This window comes from Peromyscus californicus, unplaced genomic scaffold, assembly GCF_007827085.1.
Source record: "Peromyscus californicus insignis strain IS unplaced genomic scaffold, ASM782708v3 Scaffold_11__1_contigs__length_118956290, whole genome shotgun sequence".
Taxonomy (NCBI): Eukaryota; Metazoa; Chordata; class Mammalia; order Rodentia; family Cricetidae; genus Peromyscus; species Peromyscus californicus.
The window spans coordinates 97214814-97226117 of record NW_026294402.1 but is presented as its reverse complement, the minus strand read 5'-3'; the positions used below and the strand labels follow the sequence as shown (position 1 = coordinate 97226117).

General features: G+C 49.5%; 1 long non-coding RNA gene across 1 annotated transcript; it reads left to right on the top strand.

The window, feature by feature from the left end:
- Positions 1-3599: 3599 nt before the first annotated feature.
- On the top strand, positions 3600-8112 carry LOC128104728 (uncharacterized). Its single transcript, XR_008216084.1, has 2 exons — positions 3600-5359; positions 7841-8112. It is a non-coding gene; the product is annotated as an uncharacterized LOC128104728 (long non-coding RNA).
- The last annotated feature ends 3192 nt before the right edge of the window (positions 8113-11304 follow it).

Here is an 11304-nt window from a genome sequence, read left to right as displayed (position 1 = left end):
CAGGACATCTAGGACTACACAGAGGGATCCTGTCTCAGAAAAACAAAACAAACAAACAAAAACAAACAAGCAAAATCAATTTTGACATTTTTTCCTTTGAGTGTTAGACATTAATTTTAATGTGATTTCTTTCTGTATTTGTGGCTTAGTATTGTTTCCTACAATCGCTGGCCACGGGTGTTTCTCTTTTGTAACGTCTCTCTTTCAGGGTATCTTAACGGCTGTGTCTGTCTTCTCAGGGAAATGGCCTTTTTTGACCAATCCGAATGTCCCTTCATTTTCTGCCCATGTCTCTCAGCTGCTGGTCTTTTTATTCTGCTTTAAAGATGGTCATCAACACTGTCACCCATTTTACTTGATTCTGAAACAGTCTAAATTATTACATTTGAAAATCAAAGAAGTATGTGAAGCTTGAGCTTTTCCTGGAGTTAATGGTGTTTAACAGCTAGTCTAAAAGAAATCGGAAACACCTTTGAGCAGGTGAGCGCCTTTGTCCATGGATTTACTGCTTCCTTCATGTCTTTACTTCCTGAAAAGACAGAGCCAAGAGAGACAGACCCCACGTGAGGGAGACAGGCAAGGCAGGGGAAGGGTGAGATGTTTTCAGGTCCTTTCACCTGAAGAGGAAAAACATCCACAGGCACCCAAGGAGATGAGCTTTGGAAATCAGTTGGCTTCAGGGTATTTTTTTATGGAAATCATGCTTTCCTTTTCGTGATGCAGGGTTCTTCACCCATTTTCTACCTACACTGACTGGCTACATCAGGCCTTTCTAAGAAAATTGTCACAGTATGTGTAGTGTGGTTGTCTTCCAAGCTAGCCCGGAAGCAACGATGAGGCAGCACAACTGAGCAGTCCTGTTGTATTTCCGGGTTGGGGTAGTGAGTGCCGATGGTTCGTGCTTAGTGGAGAGGCAAGCAGGGAAAAGTGCCCCTAAATGGGAGGATGGGGTGCGATGGGTGGGAGAGAAAAGAATCCCTAGGGAGGAAAGAGGGCACAAAAAGCCGAGGTTTCAAGGCGGCAGGAACCCAGCTTCAGCAGGACACCATCCACCACCGATTGTGAGAGCCCTCCCTGGCAAGGAACAGATGACATTAGTAAACTTCACAAGCTCAGGCGCCGCTCAGGGCTGTGAGGATAGCTGCCCACAAGTCAGAGGTGGGTACTTCACGTGAAAGGGGAACGCGGCTGCAAATGGTCCCCACATTTTTATCTTTTAGTTTCCTCGAGCCACTCTGAAAATGCTTAGGGTTTGGAAGGAACAAGGGTCCCATGATGGCCTTACTGGGGCTAAGCAGATCTTTTGTGCCTCTTTGGGGCACGAGGCCCACCCCGTTCTCCTTCATCAGACCTAGGCAAGGCCCCTCGACTATCTGCTGGTGACTGGGTTAAGGACTTTCTAGACAACTGCATTGGCTGGGGGTGATGGATACCTGCAATCCAGCGTCTGGGAAGCATTTCACATCTTCACCACCAGAGGCCGCTGTTTCTCCATGCTCAGACCAGCCACACCGCCAATGTCCCTTCAGAAATGCAAAGGAATTCCACAAATTCAGACTCCTTGGTGCCCTCCCCACCTTCCCTTCCCCCAATCTGAGACCTGTCGGACACAGGACATTGCAGGACATTGGGAATGTGGCTTTGAAGACTCACAAGTAGAAGTATGAACTGGAATGTGTAATTTTTTTCCTGGAATAGAGTTTCTTTCTGTGGTATGGGCCTGATCACTTGTTTGTTTTTGCTTTTTGTTGTTGTTGTTGTTGTGTTGAGTTTTTTGGGGGGGGTGTATTGGGGGAGTTGGTCCCTTCCTGAAAAAGGACGGCTGGGTTTCAGAGATGTGGGTCCTGGGCTGGGAAGATTCCGATCAGGTCAGTGGTCTCCAAACTGGGGGTATGTAAGATGATCTGTAAGAGAGAGAACATTCTATAACATGTATTTATGTCCTTACCATATTATTTTAAAAATAGAAATGTGAGACTCTGTCTCAAAATACCAAAAACAAAACAAAACAAAAACAAAAACAAAAAAACAAAAGAAAACAAAAAACCACTTTGCTCTCCATATTGGTGCTGGTACCTTTATGAGGTGTGTCAAAAGGTCCTGGGTCAGCAAAGTGTATGTGATGGAAAGCTGGGGAGGGAGCAGAGCCACCTCCCTGGGACCAGGACTCTGTATCACATACAACATTTCTACTTACTGGTGGGACAGGATGTCACAAAGTAACTAAAGGAGTTCTCACAGAAGGAATGAGGGAGGGGCTTTTAAGCATCCTGCTCTTCAGAAACAAGAGCGGAAAGCAAGCAGCCAGTACCTGCATCTGAGCAGGGGGAGTGCCTAAGCCGTCACTTGCATGCCTGTCTGAACTCTTAGCAGCATTATGACATTAAGCCAATGACAGCTCCGGCAAGGTGTGACGTGCAAATTCAAACCTGTCAAATCTTTTGAAATGATGTCAGCTCTCATTTATGACGAGGCTTGAGGTAATATCAAAGGTCTCCATGCCTTGATATTAACAGCAGCTAGTGACAGGGGCGCTTGTTCACGGCGTATTAGGAATGCGGGCAAAATCATGCTGAAGCTGAGGACGTGCGTGGCACAGCCAAGCAGGTAGTGTTCCTATCTTATGGACTTCGTTTGTTCGGGGCCAAGCACCTGGGCAACTGGATTCTGTGAAGACTGTGGCTAGCAGGGCTCAAGTGACAGACACTAGAGCCGTGACCCATAGGAACTTTGATTCTAATGATGACTAAAGCCTTCACATCAGGGGTTTTTTGTCTGGCTTTGTTCTGCCTCATGGATGTCTGGTACCTGGTCCAGAAAGAAAGGAGATACGAAGAGAAGATGGTGTATTGTTCACCTGCCTGCTTTGTGGGCTTCTCTGCCTCCACCTTGCTTTACTGTGTATTTCCTCTCCCCGGACAACAGAAGGGCCTTCCTGGAAACTACATTCCTCTGGGGAATTATTTTTCAGTGACAGAGGATTAAAGACGTCATCTTGTGGGATTTGTCCAATCTTGACAGAGGAGAAGTCCATACTCAATGGATTTACTGAGAAGAAAAGCAAAGTCAATTCTATCGCTTTTGTTTAAGTCCCACAGCAGGGTTCCTTGGGATGAGTTTCAAATGTGCAGAAGTCCTGGACCCTACTGATGACCTCCTGACTAAGAATCCCTGAGTGGGAGAGGAGCCATGTTGACAAGCCTGCCTCCCCAACTCCAAACTAAGATGAACTTGAAAACTTTGCAGAGGTTGGGGTGTAGTGCTCTTGCCCAGTGTGCGGAAAGGTCTAGGCTGGATTGCCAGCAGTAACTGGTGTAATGGCGTATGCCTGTGATCCCAGCCCTCGGGAAGTAAAGAACAACTCACGAGCTAAAGACTCCATCTAAAATGTGTAAAAGAAGGAAAGACTAGTGAGATGGCTCCGTGGTTAAAGGCACTTGTCATCAAGCCTGATGACCTGAGTTTGATCCTCAGAGAAGAGAACCAACTCCCTAAAGTTGCCCCTTGACCTTCACACAATGCCATGTCATGCACACACACATGCACGTATGCATACAAAAATAAGTCACTTAATGTAATAGAAACAAAGAGGGCTCAGAGGTTAAGAACACTAGCTGATCTTCCAGGGGTCCTGAGTTCAATTCCCATCGATCACATGGTGGCTCACAACCATCTCTAATAAGATCTGGTGCCCTCTTCTGGTCTGCAGGGATACATGCAGGCAGAACACTGTATACATAATAAATAAATAAATCTTTAAAAAAGAAAGAATAGAACAGAAAAGAAAATTTGTAAACATCTTATTATCTTGGGGCTGGAGGGATGTCTCAGCAGTTAAGAGCACTGGCTGCTCTTCCAGAGGACCTGGGTTCAATTACCAGTACTCACATGGCAGCTCATAACCATTTGTAACTCTATTCCTGGACCTCTGATGGTTCCAGGCACACACATAGTGCACAGACATACATGCAGAACAAACACCAATACATATAAAATAACTTTTCACAAGACCTTATCAGCTCATTTTTTCTTATGGAATAGGTAGGGCCTGGTAGTTTTCTATCAATTCAAAGCACAAGGATGGCGAGGCTCTGCTGAAGCCAGCTACCCACCTATGTAGGAAAGGCAGACCAGAGTGGGCTGTGCAGATGGGGATTGGGCCTGTTTATGAGACTGAGCTGATCAGTTTCATGCAGCTGCTGGACATACAGAGGTCTGGGGGTTGACATGGCTCTGGCTGGAAGTATTACCAACGCAAAGGGGCCAAATTTCTGGGACTAATTCTTCCCTGAAACCAGACCTTGACTAGGGAATTTTTGATCACATGCATCTTCAGAAAGTGACTTCGGAGCACAGGCTTACAGGATTAAACTCAAGGCCATCAGACACGATGGAAACTCGCTAACAAAACACAGGCACAGGGACATAGTAGCCTCAAGATATGAAAGAAGATTCTAGAGGCAAGAAAGAGTGCCCACTCTTGAGGAAGAACCTTCACTATGTTTCTCAGGACTCCACTAAAGCCCTTCCTAGACCCCCCCCCCCACTACATATTCTGTGAGAGATGGCTCCAACACCCATCTTTGCCCCTCAGCTGGACCTGGACCTGCCTCTACCTTGTCACTTACCACAGTCACCTCCAAGGAATACCAAATCTCTCAGTAGCAGGGCCTGAGTTTCATAAATATTTGAGAAATGGATAGACTCATCACGGGGGCTTCTTTTGAGTCTGGCTTAGTCATTATCATGTTAAGCATCCTCATGCCCTCCACTGAAACATTGTCTTGGTGTGTCCATTTGATGAAATGCCAGGGCAGCGGGCCGAGTGTAGAACCTCCATGTTCTGTGTCATGAGGAGGAGGGAGAGCTGGAGCCAGGGCGACACCCTCAAACCCAGGGCTTCATGGCTTCCTTCCACCCTGTTGCTATTAGCCTACCTGTAGACTTGGTGGGTAAGACCTATGCCAGCTGAGAAAGGGCCGCTTTATCTTCCTGCTTGATGAGACTCAGAAAACAGCTACCCAAGGTAAGCTGGCTATCAAGCTCAACCTTGAACACAGCGAGCGCTCCCCCACTCTTTCGACAAGCTGACATGCTGGCCAGCGAGAGCTTGGCTCCTGCTTTCTCACCCTCCTGCATGGTGAGCAAGGAGGTCTCAGGCTGTCTTATGTTGCTGCCTCAGTGGGTATGTGGGCAGATAACTGTGTTTCTGTGTAAACATCATTCATTTGTCTCTCCTTTCCCCCAAAGGAAGACACAAGTCAACAAGCCGGGAAAACGGGGAAGAGCCCATGCTTTGCCCCATTGCCCAACAACACTACTGCCCAGGAACGTGGACAGCTTCCTCCACGAAGAGTAGGTGAGCCTGACACATCCCTCTCCCTTAGATTGAACATTCACTGCCTAATCCTGGCAAAAAAAATCCTTTGCTTATGCCTTTGAGCAGCATTTAGATATGGAGATATGGTACAGTTGTGTGTTCGTGTTGGTGTGCTTTTGAAGGTACCTTTTTTTTTTTTTTTTAGATTTATTTATTTTGTATACAGTTTTCTGCCTGCTTATATGCCTGCATGCCAGAAGAGGGCACCAGATCTCATTATATAGATGGTTGTGAGCCACCATGGGGTTGCTGGGAATTGAACTCAGGAACTCTGGAAGAGCAGCCGCACACTCTTAACCTATGCGCCATCCCTCCAGCCCCCAAGCTACCTTCTTAGGGCCTCGACGTTCATCCTTCTCAGCGATCCTAACTGTATGGCCCTGATGTATGGGGTCTACTCATTGTGCCCAGGGCCACCAAGGAGCAGGACTAACTACATCTCCTTCCCCCCACAAGACCTCACCCGAGTCTCGAAAAAGTCACTCTGTGGGCGCAGAGTAACTGGGCCAAGGCGAGGCCTGCCACTCACTCGTCTGGGTCTCTAGCCTTGAAAGTACCTACAGGAAGGTGACACACTGGGTAGTGATTTCTCCTGAGAGGAGGCAGGGGTGGGGTATGGGAGGCAGGTACCAGGATGTTCAGAAAAGGTAGAGCTGCAAACATTGGAGTCACAGAGTCTGGAATCTGGAAGCTTCCAGCAGAAGCAAAGTGGTGATCGAGGCTCCAATCCAAACAGCGGTCAGAGGAGACCCCAAGGGCTCCTTGCCAGCCCCGACCGCCAGGGGGCGTCCGCACAGACTGGGGCCGCGCTTCCCGGCTGGGCCTGCTGGGCAGAGGGGAGGCGGGGCGGGAGCCTGGGCTGCGATCTGGCCGCTGCCGGAGGAATGCGGCCTTTGGCTCGTCCCAGCATTCCGGCTGGCTCAGGAATGTGAACAGGGTGTTCACTGTGCGCCCTGGATGCACAAGTTGGTCCTCCTCCCTCCGTTGAACACCAGGCAGAACCTGGTCAGCCACCCCACTGAGCCTGCAGAACGCGGCGGCCCTGTCCATCCAGGTGGAGGAGGAGGCCCTGGGAATGTCAGGGCAGCGGGTCCTGGCCCTAGGCCCCTGAAGGGAAGTGTTGGGGCCAGTTATGGCTTAGGGAAAACTCAAAGCATATATTTGGACATTTGGGGGAAAGGCCATTCCGTGGACGGAGGCATAGGATTTGCCCTTCTGGGCCGCCAGCCTCAAGGGACACAGGCTCAGATCCCTAGACTTGCTCACTTTGGGAGACCTGCTGTGTAAGGCAAAGCCTGAGACAGGAAGAGGAAAGGCAGATGACCCAGTGTGAGATTAGATGCTCTCAAACCAGCCCAAGTGACTGAATACCCAAGAGTTCGGCTTTAATTCGTTCCACAAATATTTACTGAGTCTCTATTCTGAGCCAGATCCTGAGCTCAATTCTGGGGACACAGATGTAAAGACATCTACTATCCCCCAGGAATTATTACATTCTTATTCTAACACCAGTCTTTTACCCACCGTGTGCCTGCCTGTGCGTGTGCGTGTGCGTGTGCGTGTGCGTGTGCGTGTGCGTGTGTGTGTGTGTGCAGAAACACAGGAATAGCCCAGATTGGGGGCTGAGATCCAGGAAGGGTTTCCTAGGAGACCCTGGATAGCCACCTGAAAGGCCAGTGGGTTAGTGTTTTAGACCAAGGGAGTTTGCTTGTTGGGGGAAAGCATGTGGGCTGAGTGGTCTCAAAAGAGCCTGCCCAAATGCCCAGATCAATTACATTGAAGATGAAGTGTCTCTCTAGCAACCCCGTGGTGTTGACTGGTTTATGCAGCTCCCACTCTGCATGAGGTCTGGGGCACAGTCCTCTGCTCTGAGGGTGTGGATAGCAATTGTAGGTGTTCGGCAGACACTGGCCTGTGTTTCCAGACCTTGCCTGGTTAAGCAACTTGGTTGGGTCCCCTTCAAGGTAGCAGTTACTGCTCAGAAAAGCCAGGCTGGGGTGGGTCTGATCTCTGGGGTGAGGGTGGGGGTGGGTGGGTGGGGTGTTGCTTGTCCCTTCCTGGTTTGGGAAGGCCTGTTCAGGAGAGGAGGCTGGTGTGGCCTGGTTATCACAAAGGTCCTAGAAGACCACAGGGCACCTGGTGTGGCTGACAGGAAGTGCTAGAGAGGAAAAGGGCCTGGCTTGGAGGTACAGTGTGGAGGATGGCTCATGGGCTGGGGACAGGATGCATGAGGCAATGTGCCAGGAAGGCTGGAGGTGGGCAGCAGTCCAGGAACCGAGTGGGCAGGAGGCAGTGCTCGGAGGTAGGGACCGAGGAAGCCAATGAGATTAGTGCTCTCAGGGAACGGGCTGCATGCAAGGTGGGGCCGGGACTCCAAATGCACTCTGCCATCTCCCCCTGGCGGGCTGGACCTGAGCTCCGGGGTCCCCAGAGGATTACGGCTTTTGCTTTGTGTCACAGATGTAACTGAGTGATGGAAAGGCAATGTTTACGTCCGACATTCCTTGTGGGACCTCCTCCCAGGAATGCATGGAGACCTGAGATCCTACGTCCAGAGGAAAAGTGGAAGGCCTTGGGAAGGCGTCTCCAGCATTGTTCCTCTGCAAACACAGGAAGATGGGCTTCCTCCAGCTTTGTGGTGCTCTCATCTGACCCCTCCCCCAGCCTGGGAGAGGGGGGCCACCGAGGAGTAGGTGGTCATGGAAAATAAACACCCACCTCTGCTCTGCTGACTTATTTCATGTTCTTAGAATTTCCTCTCTTGGAGTCTGGCTTTGTTATTTTAAAATTCCACAGGGCAGTGGGTTGCGGATGGGAAAATCCCTTACTCTTCTGGCTGTGAGGAGGCAGGTCCTCCACGCTGGGAGCTCAGAATGGATGCCCGGGAAGAGACGTGGCCTGGCTAACAGACCCTAGTCTCCAAGGGAGCTCCTGAGTCATCCTCCTGGGGAGGACCTCAGGCTGGGTGTGTGTGTGTGTGTGCCTTTGCGTGAGTGTGCCAGTCCCACAGCGGGGACGTGGCAGGGTTTTGGTGCCCACTATCTGGGCCCTGTCCAGACCAAAGCAGTGGTGATGGTGTGCCATTTTGGGGGAATGGTGGAGACACACAAAAGGGCTTCTAGGTGTGCCTGGGGAATGCTTAGGTTGAGCAGACACCCCCGGCCTACCATAGAGGCTGCCCATGCTCACCATAGGACCCAGGCCAGGGCCTTTTCTGGGTTGCCCACTGTGGTTTCTGCTTCTCTTCCTTCTCTCCGGAGCCCTGGTCACTCCTCATGAGATGTGTGCAAAGATCTGCCTACACAAGGATTCGTGTAGTGCCCGAGATCCCCCCTTCGCCGGTTCATTCATTAGCTGGTCCCACAAATACTCGGGAGTGCCTATGAGGTGTCAAGCAGAGTGCCGGGTGCTGGGAGCATAGAGCCAAACTGCACAGATTAAAACCAAGACAAACACCCCCACAGTGAGTGGTACTAAGTCTAGAATAGAGATCTGGTGGAAGCCATACCTTCCTAGTGTCTTTCCTTCATGACCCCTGCCCTCCATTGGACCACTCCTTCCCCCACGTCTTTTACCAAGCAGACCATAGGTAGGTGTGCACTTGTCTGGGCCCTTGTTGAAGGACAGGTGAGCTTCTGAGTGATTAGAGATGGAGGCAGTCCAGTTAAAAAGTATTTCTTTTTTTTAGTTTGTTTTTTTTTTGAGACAGGGTTTCTCTGTGTAACCTGGAACTCACTTTGTAGAGCAGGCTACCTCTGTCTCCCAAATGCTGGGATAAAGGTGTGCACCACTACCACCCGACTAGAAAGTATTTCTAATGTTGTGTTTTTCTCTCTGGCACAGACATACCCCTCAGATTGGCATGAATCATAACAATTCCCTCAAGCCTCCATCCGCTGACACAAGGTCAGATGCATAGAGAAGTAGAATTATCAAAAACAAACAAAAATCTTCATATTCAAAGTGGTTTATTTATTCATTTAATTTTGAGACAGGGCTCATGTAGCCGAGGCTGCCTTAGTCTCCTGAGGGCTGGGATTACAGGCATGAGCCACCACACCCATCATATGCAGTGCTGGGGATTAAACCCAGGGCATCATGTACATTAGACAGGCATTCTACCCACTGAACAAAGCCCTAGGCCTCGACTAACATTTTATTGTCTCATGTTTAAAAATAAGAATCCACCAGCCAGGTGGCGGTGGCACACGCCTTTGATCACAGCACTCAGGAGGCAGAGCCAGGCAAATCTCAGTGAGTTCAAGGCCAGCCTGGTCTACAGAGCAAGATCCAGGACAGGCACCAAAACTACACGGAGAAACCTGTCTCAAAAAAAAAAAAAAAAAAAGAATCCATCCAGGGAAACCCAGGTGGATTGGCTCAGGGTAAGATCCTATCTCAAAAAACCAAATTTACAAATGGTAAACAAATTTTAGCTGGGTGCTGCCGGTACGCACGTTTAATCCCAGCACCTGGGAGGCAGAAGCAGGTGGATCTCTGAGTTTGAGCCAGCCTGGTCTACATAATGAGTTCCAGGACAGCCAGAGCTACCCAAAGAAACCCTGTCTCGAAAAACAAGCAAACAAACAAATCAAAAGTTTATATTAACATGGGTTTAGTAACAATTCTGAGCTAGGCAGTATTAGGACCAGAGGGAAAGAAGACATCAGTGATGATGCTGAGGTCAAGACTGAATGAAGCGCTCTCAGGATACATGAAAGCATCGGGTCGGCTCGTGGCAGGCTGCTGAGTCCAGCTGTGCTCCTAGAAGTGAAACCCGGGTACACCGAACTCTGTAAGAGGGCGTGTTCAACCATCTCTTTTCTCTGAATTTGTGGTTTGTTTTTTTACTGCCTTCTCTCTGTTTATCTATGTTGTCTATGATTCCTAGGCATTTTAACCATGGATGCCTATTATTATTTTGTTTTATTTTACTTTTGAGAAAGGGTCTTACAAGGGACCCCAGGCTAGCCCAGAATTCACTCTGTAGACCAGGTTTGTTTCAAACTCATGGCAATCCTCCTGTCCTGGGCTCCCTTGAGCCACATGTCCCTCTTTGTTATCACTTCCTCCCTCCTTCCCTTTCTTCCTTCCTCCTCTCCTTCCTTTCTTTCTTTTTTCAAGTCAGAGATTCAGCAATCAGAAGGCAGAGGCAGGCGGATCTCTGTGAGTTCGAGGCCAGCATGGTCTACAAAGTAAGTTCCAGGACAGTCAGGGCTACACAGAGAAACCCTGTCTCAAAAAAACCGAGAGAGAGAGAGAGAGAGAGAGAGAGAGAGAGAGAGAGAGAGAGAGAGAGAGAGAGAGAGAGAGAGAGAGAGAGAACTGTAGTTGGGCATGCTGTTCTTTAGAGCCGAACTAATTTAGACTTGTTCAGACCTGAGCCTGAAGCATAAGAACTAATCAGACACCTCAAGTCTCCACACTAGAGACAGGACCACACACCACTGTTACTGGCAGAGCAGATGTTCAGTGCAGCTGGGGGACTCAAGGAAGAGGCCCCACTTGGGGCACGGTAGAGCTGGGCCTGGAATGCAGGCCTGTCCTGAGGTTCCAAATGCTGCACAGACAGGCAGTGTGTCTTGCATCTGGTGGAAGCTATGCCTTCTCCCTTCCTTTCATTCATGGCCCCTGCCCTCCACTGAACCATGCGTTCCCCAGATGCCTTTTACAAAGTAGACCTTAGGTAGATGTGCCTGGCCCTGATCTGGGTCCTTGTGGATGGCTAGGGAGGGAGGTAGTCCAGTTAGAAAGTATTTCCAATGTTGTTGTTGTCTTTTTCTTCTGGCATAGACACACCCACCAGATTGGCATGAATCACAGCAATTCCCTAAAGTGTCCGTCTGCCTGGAAATGCCTAGTGGTATTTCCCACAGTCCAGAACCATCAACCCTTCAAGGCAGTAGGCTTTACTATCCCCACCC